The 15,817-nt window shown below is 39.1% G+C and overlaps 1 pseudogene; it reads left to right on the top strand.

Annotated features, from left to right (window-relative positions):
• The window catches only part of LOC122122428, a 267,246-nt pseudogene that overhangs the window by 96,506 nt on the left and 154,923 nt on the right, over positions 1-15,817 (top strand).

The following is a 15,817-nucleotide window of genomic DNA, read 5'->3' as shown; positions in this document are numbered from 1 at the left end:
CATGTGTATAACATTGCCAACAGTTTCAGTAACAGATTTATCTCTTAATAGGTAATTGAACTTCCTTTACATGTGGATGATCAGCAAAAGCTTGGAAGCCATCCTCAGCTTCCCTCTGAATTTCCAGTATGTGGTGTAGCAGAAGCAGAGGGAGAAAAATTCGATATGGCTGATATATCTGGGCCTTCAGAGAAAGAAATGGAGAATAGCATTTGTGCAGCCGTGGATGATGGAGCCCAATCTGCTCTTCTCAGGGTCGGTGACTCGTTTAGAAAGTCTAAGTCCATTCCAGATTTCTGTCCTCTCCCTAGTTGTGCAAGCACATTTGAAGTGCCATACTTGAGTGTCCTACTTGCTCTTGCTATTGTGGGTTCCACTTTCAGTCCATAGTTTTTGTACTCGTAATAGAAAATTAAGTTATGATCACATCCAATCAATATCTGTGCTTTTTGGTATTTTGACTATAGCCTGTCTTCACTTTGACTCCATTTTTATTTCTGAAGTGAATCATTAGTAATTCATTTATAATTTGGCTTTCTTGGGCAGTGAATGTTCAAAAAAGTATATTTCCCCCCTGCTTTTGGTAGACAATTAATTTATATATAAGATTCTAGTATTAAAAAAACTTCTCCATCTTTTTTTGCATGTATGTCAGATCAAAAATTGATATTAAGTAGGCAGCCGCTGAAGGAAGAAGGCTGATATGTTCCAATTTCAAATTTGGAAAGATAGCTCTAGTAGGTTTTAGGAGAATTTTATGTGAGGAGAGAATGTCTGGAAGCAAGAGAGTTAAAAAAGTTGAGAGCTGGGTGCCTGTGCCTCACGCCTGAAATCCTAGCTACTTAGAAGGCTGAGATCTGAGGATGGAAGTTCAAAGACGCAGTACAGTCTATGAGACGCTTATCTCCCAAACCGGAAGTGGCACTGTGGCTCAAGTGGTAGAGCGCTAGCCTTGAGCTGAAGATTTGAAGAACAGCACCCAGGCCCAGAGTTCAAGCTCCACAACAGGCATTAAAAAAAAAAAAAAAAAAAAAGATTGAGTCCAAAGGAGGACGGGGGACTCAGAGCAGTGACAAAGCTCAAGAAAGTGTAAATTTATGAAGTCCTCAAGATGAAATAGAATGGATACAAAATAAATGAGTTGTTTATAACTTTTAAATTCTATGAATAACATTTCAAGTTGTGTTATATTAAATAAAACTACATATGAATTTTTTTCAGGAGATAGTATTAGAGTTTGAACTCAAGACCTCCCATTTGCTTGGCTTGCTTTAGCTGGTGCTCTAGCACTTGAGCCATGCCTGCAGCTTGGCTTTCTGCTGATCTTCTTAGAGATTTTTCTTTCCAAACAATGTTCAGGAGAGCATCAAGGATATGAATATGAAACTTAGACGAGGAAGTGGGCATTGTGGAGGAAGGATAGACCCACTAATGAAGCATAAACATAAAGGTTCTAGCTGAAATTATTGAGATGTTGAGCTCTACTAGGAAGGTATGTCGAGCAAAGATAGTTCCAGGCTGAGGGCTCAGATCCCGGCAATAGCATAGATTCAGGAGCAGAATGTTGAATGCCTGCCATCATTGCCAGACCTACAACCCACACCATTTCACTTCCAGTGTGACTTCTACCTCCCTGTTTTGTTCTGCCTGGCCAACAAAGGGCTTCATAGAGGGAGAAACATATTTCTGAAATTGTGAATGGAGTTTTACAATTCCCTGGGAGTTTATGCCTTCCAATGCTGAATATAACTTTACCTATTGTCAGGCTAAATTCCTAGAGTCTCTGCTTCTCTATGGGATAGGTCCATAATAAACTCTCACATTCCTTGTGGCTGAGACAAGATCATCAGCCAATGATTACCAAGGGACTACTTCTTATGGAAACAAAGTGTCATTTTGTAGTATCATACATATGTAAATGTGTTGGAATTGTATAGAGATTATATAAATATCAAATTATATGCCACTGGCATTAAAGGAGTGTTTGTGAAAATAAGTAAGAAATGAAGTCTATATTAAAATTAGGTGATGATCCCCTGTTATCAAGAGACTTGATGGAAGCACATGACTTGTCACTTGCCCTTGATTTCTTTGTAGCTGCAGAAGATGGGGGGTAGAGGGCACCCCAATAAACCCAAGACCTTACAGCTGATATAGAGCAGAGAGTGTCATCAAAGGAACCCCTCATCATATACGAGCCGCCATTGCAGTTCACCTGGTTCCAAACTTGTTCACCAGGAAGTTTTGGTGAGGTTGTTCATGGGCCCTGTGGTTGATTCCTGTTCACCTGTCTCCAGGAGAATGACTTCTCTAGGTCTTTTTTTAAATTACCACTAGGCTTTTTAATAGAAATGTCTGGGATGTGCTTATTATGTGCAAAATCCCTTTCATATGAACGTCTCTATTATGCAACCTAAGTGCTGTGATTTGAGTCTGTCCCTTACTAGGCACATGTTTGAAACTTGCTCCCCGTATCAGTGTTGAGGAGTAGGACCTTTAAGAATTGAGGCATCTTGAGAGCATGATGACTGATGATTGTTATTAGTAGATTATTAGACAAATGAGCCTGGCTCATGTAAAAAGGCAGTTTGTGTATTCCTTAAAACCCCCTTCATTCTGTGATGCCTTACGCTATCTAGGGAACTTATGGAGAGCCCTTAGCAAGAAGACCCCAACTGGATGTGGTTCCTGGACCTCGATGTCTCAGCCTCATACCTGTAAATACAAGGTTTTTGTATTCATAGATTACCCAGGCTCAGAAATTCAATTATAACCATAAAAATGGAATGAGACACTGGCCATCTAAGATGGAGAAGAGGAAGAATAAGTCTCTAAAACTTTTCTCTGATGGGTGATGCTCATACTCCTAAGAGACATTAAGCAATAAATATAAATGGAATGCTTATGGTTTCATTCAAGTCAAAGGATAAAAAGACTGTCACTTATTTTTGTTTTAATATCAAGTTCAAAAGTCAACTGTAAACCTGCTAGGTGAGATACTGTAAAATATGTGCCTTTGTAAAGTAAATTTCTTTTGGTCATCTACTTTTTCTTAGTGTTTCTGGATTAAGCATGGAGCTAAAAATCTTATTTTAGACTTTTTAACTTTTGAGAAAATGAACTTCCGATATTTCAGTGTTTCTGACACTTTAACCTAGTTCTAGGATACTGAGTGAAAGATTAGAAGCAATTACTCCTAAACCATTTTTACCAGATCATTTTTTTGTTTTCTAGCTTCTCCTCAGGGTACATGGCTATATTTCCCTACCTCTACTGTGTTGTGCTATGAACTTAATTGAAGGGTGCCCCCAGTTTACCTGAAAGGAGAACAAGTGATACCCCAGGAAACGTGAGTACCTATGCATTCAGTATGAGAATGTTCATTGCGAGGGGAAGCATCTTTTATGCTTTAGAAACGTGTTTCTGGAAAACATGATTGCTTTTCTGCTCTGCCCTGAGCTCAGAGACTGATTGAAACCTAACAGTCAAAGACCGTAGAGGCACCTAATTATGCCACTATTCAGAACAGATTTATACAAAACACAAGATCAAAAGCTCTTCGAATGCATGCCTTCACTACCGCTTGTCTTTGCTTATTTTTCTTGGAAGCTCCTAAGTATGTTATTAGTAGTTAATATCCCCCTTGGGTTTGTTTTCTAATATATCAGGGCTGGGGTACAGTATGCTGTTTCTGCCACTGATACGTTGCTAAGAGATTTAATAATGGGTAAACACACACAACATGTGGTAATTCATTTCAAATTAAAAGTTTATTAAACTCTGGCTTGATGACTTTCTGGCTATTTACAATTAAAGAAGCAAACCTTAGGGAAGGGATGACCACGTGGTGTGTTCATGGCTGCAACGATTCTTTCTAAAAAATGTGTTTATGATCTTCCACAAGCTGTCTTCCATTGATAGGCGCCATATGTAATCTGTCAAATCTACTACTGTCCCCAAGTTATAAAAAAGTGACTTTAATATGCACTTCAAGCAACACACTTATAGTGTGCACATGCAAACCCTTTGTCTGTCTGTCTCTCTCTGCCATTCTTTGTCTCTGTCTCGGTCTCTCTTTCTCTCTGTCTGACTGTCTGTCTGTCTGTCTGTCTGTCTGCCTGCCTGCCTGTCTCTCTTTCTCTCTCTCTCTCTCACACACACACACACACACACACACACTCCCAGGAGGATTCTAAATTTAACCCCACGGTTGATGTTTGAAGTGGTGATCAATCTTGCAAAACAGGCAGATACTTAAAAGCCAAAAATATTTATAAAAGGCCTAAAGAAAAAATCCTATGATGAACTTCTGTGGTTATTATCGCCTTTTAAATTATTTTACTTTTTAGGAGACAGGTAGGGAAATATTTATTATGCTTCACAATTTGTTTTGCTTATGACTACATTATAGAATAGTCTGAAAAGGCCTATGTCTTTCTTGATCCCTTTCTTCCTTCCTTCTTTCCTTCCTTCCTTCCTTCCTTCCTTCCTTCCTTCCTTCCTTCCTTCCTTCCTTCCTTCCTTCCTTCCTTCCTTCCATTTTTCCCTTTCTTTCTTTCTTCTCCTCCTCCTCTTCTTTCCTTTCTTTTTTGGTGTGGATACTAGGGTTTCAACTCAAAGCTATCCCTTAGCTTTTGTGCTCAAGGCTGGTGCTGTACCACTTGAGCAATACCTCCATCTTTGGCTTTTGTTAGTGGTTTATAAGAGAGAAGAGTCTTATGGATTTTCCTGCCCAGATGGCTTCAAGCTATGCTCCTCCTGAGTAGCTAAGGTTATAGGAGTAAACTACCAGTGCTTAGCTTTATGCTGCTACTGCTGCTTCCTCCTCCTCCTCCTCCTCCTCCTCCTCCTCCTCCTCCTCCTCCTCCTCCTCCTCCTCCTCCTCCTCCTCCTCCTCCTCCTCCTCCTCCTCCTCCTCCTCCTCCTCCTCCTCTTCTTCTTCTTCTTCTTCTTCTTCTTCTTCTTCTTCTTCTTCTTCTTCTTCTTCTTCTTCCTCTTCTTCTTCCTCCTCTTCCTCTTCCTCCTCCTCCTCCTCCTCTTCCTTCTTCTTTTATTTTTTTTGAGCCAGTCTTGGGGCATGAATTCAAGGCCTGGGCACTATCCTTGATACTAGGTATTTTTTTGCTCAAGGCTTGTGCTCTACCACTTGAGCCACAGTTCCACTTCTGGCTTTTTGGTGGTTAATTGGAGATCTTAGTCTCATAGACCTCCTACCCTAGGTAGCTACAAGCTGTCATTCTCAGATCTCAGTATCCTGAGTAGTTAGGATTATAGGAGTAAACCACCAGTGCCCAGCCAAGCTCTATGTATATTTTACAATACAAAATTCAGTTCAAGAGAATTTTTATCACGCAACCACAACGAACCAACCACAGTGCTAAATACTCTGTGATTATAATCCAGAATAACCTCTCATATCTGACCTCCATGGTCTCACTGAGCCTAGCCTACTCCTGTAGATTTGCATATGTCCCAAAGTTCAGCAGGAGATGAGTAGAGCCTCCAGCACTGTTGCCATACAGAGCCAGCAAGCTTTTTTTAGAGACAATTCAAATATGAAGAAGAGCAAAGCGGATGCAATTGGCTTAATGACAAAGATTCAATTGTCAGGTGGAGAACAATGTGAGAAATATTGTCAGGGATGAGATTTGTTCCCTAACCTGGTCATTTCATGGTGGAAACTGATGGATTATACTTTAGAAGTAAGTAGTTTTCAGGAGTGTAGATGAAGCAAAGGTTTCTTTTTTTCTCTTTTCTCTATTCTTTTCCCTCCCTCCCTCCATCTTTCCCTCCCTCCCTCCTTCCCTCCCGCCCTCCCTCCCCTCCCTTCCTTGCTTCCTTGCTTCCTTCCTTCCTTGCTTCCTTCCTTCCCTCTCTCCCTCCCTCCCTCCCTCCCTCCTTCCTTCTTTCCTTCCTTCCTTCTTTCTTTCTTTCCTTCCTTGCTTTCTTCTCCTCCTTCTCCTCCACCTCTTCCTCCTCCTCCTCCTCTGCCCCCTTCTCCTTCTGTCTCCTTCTCCTCCTTCTCCTTTTCCTCCTTCTCCTTCTTCCTCATCTTCTTCCTCCTCCTTCTGCTTCTTCGTCTTCTTCCTCCTCCTCTTCCTTTTCATTCTCCTCTTCCTTCTTCTCTTTATGAAAGTTTGCTCATCAATTCTGATAATATCTACTAGCAGAGGAAACAAAGAATCATTTTTGATTATAAATAATTCTGGTCTTAGGATGGTTTTAAATTATGGTTTTTCATGGATAGCATGGAAGCAATTCGAATTCAGTAGAAGTCTTCTTTTGAATGGTGAATTTGGATCTTTTCCCAAGATAGCATAAGAGAGTGCTAGACTCTCTCATGATTCTGGGCAGTGGCTAGGGACCACGTGAGGAATTCAGTCCTAAGGGGAAAACACGTTCTACAATGTACTGCCTCGCCAAGCTCAGAGGTGAGGTTAGGTCGATTATATACATCTTCAACTTGGAATATGTTTCACTGTGGCTAATTTTATCAGGGTGTATCCTCCTCATAAATCCAGGGCATCTGCACTGCACTGAGTGCTGAATACATGGAAAGCAATTCGGGGGTTGCAGCCTTCCAGTATAAAAGCAGACCACCTCAATTTAGCTAGAATAAAAAGTGTCATCATCAAAACCAACCAAAATGAGACTACATTATATGCCAAGTCTACTTATACTTAGTATAAGCTTGCCTATATCTACAGTTCAATAAACTTAATAATGCATTGCTTTTCAACCTTGTGTACATATTAGAGTTTTCTTTGGAGGAGATTTTAACCAATACTGGTGCTTGTCCTCTGCTCGAGATGAAAGGAATCAAATTCTCTGGCGTCAGGGACCCAAGCATCAGTACGGTGATAAAAGTCTTTCTGGTGATTTGGCGTTGAGAACACGGATATGAAGCTATTGATTACTCTAGCTTTCTTCAGTTCTTTAAAACAGAGCACAGTGATTTCCACCTTTGAATAATGTTTCCTTCCATCCCATCTGGGAGTTTTATCTATTCACATATTAAAGGACAGCAGGATGGTTTCCATTTGGGGTAATTATAAGTAGAGTAGCTATTAATATTAATACATGTGGTTTTGTTTGTAAGTATAATATTTATTTCTGTTGACTATATATTTAAAACTGCAATTGTTGGATTGTTTAACTTAAGAATGTATGTCACAATTCATTTATGTTTTCTTCAGAAAGTTTTCATTTGCATTTAGTTTGCTGGACCATTTGAAGCAAGTTACAAATGAGATACGAAGTTAAAGTTGCTATTTTTGGTCTTTGTTCTTGTGTATGTCTAGCATTATTTGCTAAGAGGTCTGCCTTTGCATCTTGGTCAAGACCTACATTTGGTACTCTACTTTTGTTCACATGTAAATATTTTGTAATAGAAATGGAAAACATAACATTGATTAACCAACTTGTTCATTATTGAAGAACACTAAATTTAGTTTTATCATCTCCCCTGTTGAGCACAATGACTCATATTCTTTTATGTGATCAAAGTTTGTCAAATTTTCAAATTCTTGGGACAACTCCTTTTTTTTTTTGAGACCAGATCTTGCTATGCCAAGGCTACTCTAAACTAATGACCTTCCTGTCATTACACAGGTATGTAACTTCATTCTTAGCCTTTTCTCAGATATTATTATCTCCAATCATAAGTATAGATAGATAAACACAAATATACATATAGTCATATATATAAGTACATTTAAATACATATATATGTACATAAGCATATACATATCCATACATATAAATGATTTTTTCAGCCAATTGCTAGCTTGTTCTTGTGGAAGAATAATGAGTCCAGTGCACAGTAGTTTGTTTTTTAAAAATTGGATCTGAGTTTGTAATCTGGCTTCCTAAATAACTGTGTTATGGAAAGCTGTAGTTGCTTTCAGGTAATTATTAAGGAATGAGTACTTGTATAAAATATATCTGTGAGTTTAAGGTTTTGGAATGACTATGTCAAAAGCGTTATTGTTAAAGCTGTGAGGTGGACTGTAAACTTCATAGCATTTGTTCTCTAGGATTTTTTTGATTTTCAAATGGCATACATGGATCTGAGTCCTTCAACTGAGTGCAAAATTGAGCCTCAGGGAAACCACAGTATGTTTCAAAGTGATTAATCTGCATAAATGCTAATTATCTGCATTTTTAAAAGCTTTTATTTAAGATATGGAAATGCATAAAAATATTTTAAGTTACTGAAAAGTTTCAAAGTACTTTAAAGTATTTAAATCATTTTTTTTTGCCAACATCTATCGGTAAGAAAACCCTCCCTCCCTCTCTTCCTTTCTTCCTCCTTCCCTCCCTCCCTCTTTCTTCCCTCTCTTTCTTGCTTCCTCCCTCTTCCTCCCTTCTCCTTCCTTCTCTCCTTTCTTCCTCCTCCCTCTCTCCTTCCTTCCTTCCTTTTATTTTTATTGTTATTATAAAATTGATATACAGAGGGGTTACAGTTACAAAAATCAGGGAATGAGTAATAAATACAATTCTTTTTGAAACACATCTCCCCTTCTTTCGCTCTCTTCCCATCTTTCTCTCCCATCCCTACCCACAAGATATCCACAGTGCCTAGTGACTATCTCTGTCAACATTAACTTCTTAGATTGAGGCTTAGCTGGACAAATTTCACAGGGATGTGAACTGGAGATGCCGTATGTAGCAGACCATGAATGGGTTTCTTTAAGATGACTATTTGTAATGAGTTTTCATCTTTGGCTTGCTTTCACAATCCCTTACCTTCATCATGGTTCATTATAACAGTGGTGTTTTTGTTGTTGTTTGATCTACTTCCATCTCAGTCATTTTTGAAAACTGCTGGAATTGAAAGAGCTTTAACCAGTCCCGAAGGTCCTTAATTGTAAATTAGTTGTGACAGGACTATGATGCCGAGCTCTGCCTGGGTCTGTGGTGATGGCGGCTGACAGCCCCTCACTGCTTCAGGAGCTAGGCAACATGTGGAAGGAATTGTTCTTTTCCATTTCACAGCTTGTCATTTCCTCTGCAGGGCAGCCTGTGACCCCTCAGAGAGATCCTGACACCCGTAAGGGAAGTGTTCCCACCAATGTAAAGGAAGTGGAGAAGCAGTTTAATGTTGGGAAAGGAGGGAGGAGGGTGTGTCAGAAAGATCTGGGGGACAGAGACAAGATGGTTTTTAAAAACGTTTCCAGCAGGTTAAAGTCTTTACTGCCTTGCTCCCTTTCAAGAAGGAAGACTTGTGGATCTGTTTATTTGGGAGGGTTTAGAATGTTTTGAAGCTACATTTTAAATCTCTCTCTCTCTTTCTCTCTCTTTCTCTCAATGGAAGTAGCAATAACGATGGATGTATATCACATGTGAATGATCAAAATAAAGGTTGAAGGAAAGGTACAAACACATGAAGTTTGGGGCCCCATTTCAGTATGTTGCTGTGTGAGGTGTTGCTAATTATAAGGTTGTATAGAGCAGGTCAATTGCATCAGATTCCATTCAAGTTTGCAAACTATTTAATACCTTCAGCATTTTAAATCTGGTCTCATATATTCTTCCCAATAAAAATTTCCATCTGTATTTGCATTGCAGTAAGAACATACAAGGAGTGGTGGGTTTCACTACCATTCCACTGTATTGACACGCTCTATTGGATGGACATAGATCATATCAAAATGTCTCAGCTTACCAGGATTTCAGCAAACACCAAGGAAGTCAGTTGTGAAGGTCTGGTCATGCATCATTGCTTAGTGACAGGCTCATTTTGGGATGCATTGTTAAGCAATTCTGTCATTGTGAGAAGCCTATAGTAAACTTACCCAACACTGCACCATCTCTGCACAGCTTACCCCAGACTCTAGGTTGTAGCCACCATTCTGTGTGCCACCATCATTAATGGAAGGGTTGACTTGTGGTGTATGGCCTTACTTCTTCTGCCTTTTGAAATATTTGGAGGTCATTTTCAGGGTATGTGTTTCTCTTTATAGAAGGGTGAGTAAAGACTGACATTCTCCTCCAATTTATCAACCCTGTTTCCTGGATGTGTGTGTGTGTGTGTTTCTTAAGGTATTGTTCTACATGCCCTAACTAATGCAGACATGCTCTATCTATCTATCTATTTATCTATCTATCCACCCATCTATCTGTATATATTGGACCAACATTCCTAGAAATTATTAATTCCTACAATTATTAATGAAAATCATCCCATTTGCTTTTGACCAATTTCTCATATTTTAGACTGTGGCTGCTCACTGCCCCCGAATGAGACACATGTCCTTGCAAAATGACAGCGCAAAAGAGGATATTGATGATGAACCCTAGTTCTTCACTGAATATGACCTATTGTAATTGGCCTAATGGGTTAAGAACATTAAGGCACTTCTTATTAGTACTGACAGCAGAGGTTTGGGTGGAAGGGCTCCTGTGGAACTAAGAGAAGGCATACTTAGTTTTTCACTATTTAATCTGGACATTCTTACAAGGGCCTGTAGGTAAAAACACAGCCTGGGTAAGCTGGAAATAAGGAATTGCAAGTATTAAGTATATTCTGGTCTATTTCTTTTTAGATAAGATATGAATTGTGATGAGGGCAACCATGACTGGTGAAATTTATTTCGAGACATGAAAAGTAGTAGTCTATCTGACTTATCTTGACACCTGCTACCGTTTCTGTCGATGGGTTTTTATTATAGGCCCTTTCTGCAAGTTCAGCATGTCTCAGTACTATCCTTTTCAAATTGAAGAAGTTACAAGTGGGAGTGGAAGATAAATCAGATTTTGAAATTTGAAAAGAATCAGTGGGCTTGGTTACCCTACACATGAAGCTAGTTTTGAGCAGTTGAGTAGGACTGAGTTTTCCCACTTCAAATCAAATCTATAAACATACCTTTGAATTGGTCACTATGAAAATGGTTGAAATAAAAATGGACAGAAAGGGATGGCCTTTTTTAAAAAATTCTTTTTCTTTCTTTTTTTTTATTGTGAGAATACCGTACAGAGGAGTTACAATTACATGGGCAAGGTAACGAGTACATTTCTTATCAAGCAATGCTGCCTCCTCTTTGTTTCCCCTTCCCATCCCTTCCCATACTCCTCCCATCCCCTCACCCAATCCTCCCCCCCACCCCTACCAAAGTTGTAAAGTTCGTTTTTCAACATAACGACTTGTATATCTCATTGTTGTAATGGGTCCACCTGTATCCCTAGTTAAATGATTTGTTTTTTTCTCTTCCCCTCCACAAATTATACCAACATCAAATACAGTGAAAGCAGAGGTTATACCGTAGGGGAGGGATATACAAAGCAACAAAGAAATCATCTTATAAATATGTTAGAAACAATTTCATGAAAGGAAAAAAACCCAGAAAAACATTTGAATACTTATCTTGGGGTTCATTCCCCTAACATCAACTTATCTGACCTTTTCTGCTTGACTCAGACATATACTAGTTATTGCAAATAAGGGAAACCATGGGGCCTATGTTTCTTTGGTCCTGGCTTACTTCACCTAATATACTTTTTTCCAAGTCTTTCCATTTCCTTACAAATGGGGCAATGTCATTCTTTCTGAAGGAGGCATAGAATTCCATTGTGTATATATATCACATTTTCTTGATCCATTTATCTACTGAGGGGCATCTAGGTTGGTTCCATATCTTAGCTATGGTGAATAATGCTGCAATAAACATAGTTGTGCTGGTAGCTTTAGTATGGTCTTGTTTGGGATCATTTGGGTAAATGCCCAAAAATGGGATTGCTGGGTCATAGGGGAGCTCTATGTGGAGTCTTTTGAGGAACCTCCATACTGCTTTCCAAGTGGTTGAACAAGTTTACACTCTCACCAACAATGAAGTAAAGTTCCCTTCTGTCCACATCCCCTCCAGCATCTGTTGTAATTAGAGTTCTTGATTATAGCCGTTCTAACTGGGGTGAGGTGTATCTCAATGTTGTTTTGATTTGCATTTCTTTTATGGCTAGAGAGGTTGAGCATTTCTTCATGTGTCTATTGGAGGGATGGCCTTTTTTATCCACAGTGATTCTCTGTATGCCATTAGATGAACCATAAAAAGTAGGCAATAAGAAATACATATTTGGAAATAAAAAAAAGATCTTGTGTCAAATAATTAAGTTTGGCATCCTTTGGCACATTTTTAAAAAGTCTCTCTTGAAATTATAACAATTTTCTGAGACAAATTGGTCTGCTCTGAATGCTGATTCTGGACCTGATGCTTATGAGCCATGAATAGTTTGTAAGATTGATACATGGCAGTCTTTGAAAAATTTATTTTAAGGAACACCAAAAAGTTTGACTTACCTTCTGGTGAAGCCATAGCTTTCTTTGGGTAAGATTATTTGCTTCTTATATGCAAAAAAACATTGAACTCGACCTCATTAGAATCTTGAACATTTAGAACTTTGTAAGTTTGAAATCTTAGTGAACAAAACAATATCTGGCACTACACCTGATGTGCTTATATAATATAACACAAAATAAATAAGTATATAAAAAATCTAATGGTAGTCTGGGAGATGCTGCTCCTGCAATATGTTAAAAGGAATACTGTATGTTGTAAAAGCAAATTTAGTGAAGAAGCACAGAATACCAGAGAACCATAGATTTCTGCTTTCATTTCATTCAGCCTTTCTCTCCAGTCAGACTCATTACTTTACCTGCAGTTAGGATGGGTGATTGTCATCACCTTCAAGTTTATCTTCATTAGCATGGAAGTGATACTAATTATACACATACACACACATACATACACAGAATACACATGTGTGCATGTAGGTAAAATTTCCCAAAGATAAGCACTTAAAATGTATAGTCATTCTCTTAAATTTTCTGCACTGCATGTTGGGTTCCTAGGTGGTCATGATATGTTGGTAGGTGGGAATATTGAGCCTCACTGGGATTAAGTCCCTGGGCACATGACTCTGGGCTACAGCTGAATGGAGCTGACCAGGTAGTCTGGGAAGCTTTTCACAGTGCTGGTACTTCATCTTTCTGGCTAACCAAGCCCCCGAAGCCAATTTTATTTAGATGCTACTGTCTTCTCTGTCTCCTTGGGCTGAGCAGTGACAAGGCTTTATCTGGCTAAGATAGGGTTACAGGACACTCTCTTCCTTTGAGGGAGCTTTTGGCTACCAATGCATTAAATCCCAATAGTTTAGACCAGTGGGTTACAGATCTAGGAGTTTTGCAACTGAGACATGTTTGAATTTCTTTCTTGTCATTTTTGCTGGGAACAGCACACAGCTCTGTGAGATGACTTGCTCATCTAATGTGAGTGAGGTAGCTATTGGCAACAAAGTTGAGCAGGGAGTTATGGATCCCATGAAAAGGCATTTGAAGTTTGCTGTAGAGAAGAAGTGGACATTCTGAAAGAGTGAATGAAAGCATTAATGGAGTACTAGTATAGTAGTAGTAGAAGAAGAAGAAGAAGGAAGAGGGCAAGGAAGAGGAGGAGGAGAAGGAAGAAGAGGAGGAGGAGGAGGAAAGAAATAATATTGGAAATAATAAAGCAATAATAGTAGGAAAATAAACTGTTGAAGACATTGGCCAGTCCTGAAGTCTAGTTTCAGGTCCAACTGTAGATTGGCTTTTCTGCTGCTACCTACCACATGGTTCCTGGCTCAGCCAGCATTCCAGGGCTTAAAATCAATTGCATAGCCTCCTGTGCTTCAGAGAACTGGCTGGTGCTCTCTGAACTGAACAGCTCAAGAAGACGTGTGCTAGGGAGAATCTGCCCTCATAGTCACCTATTTTATTGCTCACTGCAGAAGAGACTGACACATGCCATCATCTGTTATTGCCAGTGTTAAACACTCATACACTTTGGTCCTAAAGAAATTTAATAGTTGGGTGAATGAAAGGCTAATCAGAGATTTAGCATGGATGTGCCTGTAGAGCTTAGCAGATAGTTGAGGAACGGATTCATGGATATTGAAGAGTTGTGTACCTTTCTATCCCTTCCTGCTGTCTACTTGACTTCCAAGAGTTCTCTCTCTTGCTGGCACTTAGTGCCCCATGGGGCTAGAATGCTTGGGTTATAGAGAGATCAAGATAAAAACTGCTGTATGGTCAGTATGATAGGTCATTTGTGCCATGCTGATGTTTATTGTCTCCTAGCTTATGTTCTTCATTCCTCTCTTCCACTTTACTTACCTTTTTTCTACAGCACTTACACACATTTTAGGATTATATCTTCATTCATTTATCGTTTTAGAATGTATCTCTGTGTAAGTTCCCGGGTGGTTGCTTTGGGTATAGCAATCTAGGTATGTGGTACAAAGCTTTGTGGTCAAACAGGCTTCATACCTGACAGTAACCCCTAAGATTTTATCCCCTGGGGACATCATAGATGATTTACTTTGAGCTCACTATGATGTACTCATGGCAACAAAGTCACTTACCTAAGTGATTTATTGCAACATGCCACCATTAAGTTACCCACAACTGTAGACACATGTGATGTCACAGTTTCCTGGAATCAACCGTTTACCACTTTGAGTCTGTTGTGAACACCTTATTCCCATCCCAGTCCCTTTATCTTACTACTTTTGAATGATCATTTTTTCAAGTCACATATGGTGTTATAAATTGTGTTGATATGTGATCTCTAAATATGATCTCTAAAACCCGTGGAAGGAAAAATAAGATATTGTATATATTGCTTTAAATTTTTTCTTTTTTCTTTTTCTTTTTCTTTCACATGCTCCCCGAGTCCTTCATTTACTGTATCTTTTTGTAAAAGGTAGGTCTACTGACATTTTTGTTTCAGTTTTCTTTCATTGGAAGATGCATTTTTCCCTTAGTTCTTAAAGGACAGTCATGTCTTTTGCACTTGAAAATACTGACCTATTCCAGTTTGGGTGATTCAAATTTGTGTTTCTGAGGCTCCCATTGGAGAGAATAGAGAAACTTCCCTAGATGCAATCGCATGATGGCTTTGGGTGGGGGAAGACAGTCCCTGTTTTCAGGATGTTAAGATGCTGACTGGGTCAGGCCCTCCCAATGGGGATCCAATAGCCATGGTCTCAGTGGAAAAGATCTCTTAGGCAGTAGGAGGGATGCTTCTTTTGCTTAAGTTGCTGGGTTGTTGGTGCAGTTTCTACAGGAATCACCTACTGTTGTTAGTGACATGTTGGATGAATCTACTTGACCACTATTTGCTGATCAGATGAAGTTGGAAAATGCCCTAAGAGCCTTCTTCTCTTGGGAGGGCAGATGGAGTGTGAGATGCTCCATGGTGTTTTGTTCCTCTAGTCCTGTTATACTTTTAAAAAAACAAACCATTTTGTCTATCATTGTACAGATTTCTGAATCCTCCACCTGTGTATTGCATCATCTCCACAGATCACAGTTTCTCTAAGTAGAGAGGGGGAAAAAGAAATGAATGTATACCAACATCTTTTCCTAAGTAAAAGTCATCCTACTCTTTGTGTGTTTTCTTGTATTTTGCTTTTGGTTAAGTCTCCACAGCATGTAAAAAGTTTCTTAGTATTCATTCAGGGCTTAAGGAATAAGGAGGCAAAAAAATGTGTGGTATAACACAGATAAGATAAACTTTACTGTCTAGCTGTGGTCAAATATGAAGTTCAGGGGCATTAAGACATTTCACATTGCTGTGAAATCATCATCAGCTACTATCCCTAAAACATTTGTATCTTGAAAAATGGAAACATTATATGTATTAATCAGTGTCTTCCTGTTTTTCTCTAGCCCCTGGTATCTACTATTCTGCATGGTCTCTATGGATTTGCCTATTGCAGGTTCTTTATGTGTATGGAATATTTTTGAGGAAGGAAGATATATTTGAATTTGTACATTTTATTA

Source organism: Dipodomys spectabilis, unplaced genomic scaffold, assembly GCF_019054845.1.
Source record: "Dipodomys spectabilis isolate Male_0828 unplaced genomic scaffold, ASM1905484v1 ptg000209l, whole genome shotgun sequence".
Taxonomy (NCBI): domain Eukaryota; kingdom Metazoa; phylum Chordata; class Mammalia; order Rodentia; family Heteromyidae; genus Dipodomys; species Dipodomys spectabilis.
This window is presented reverse-complemented; position numbering and strand designations above follow the sequence as displayed.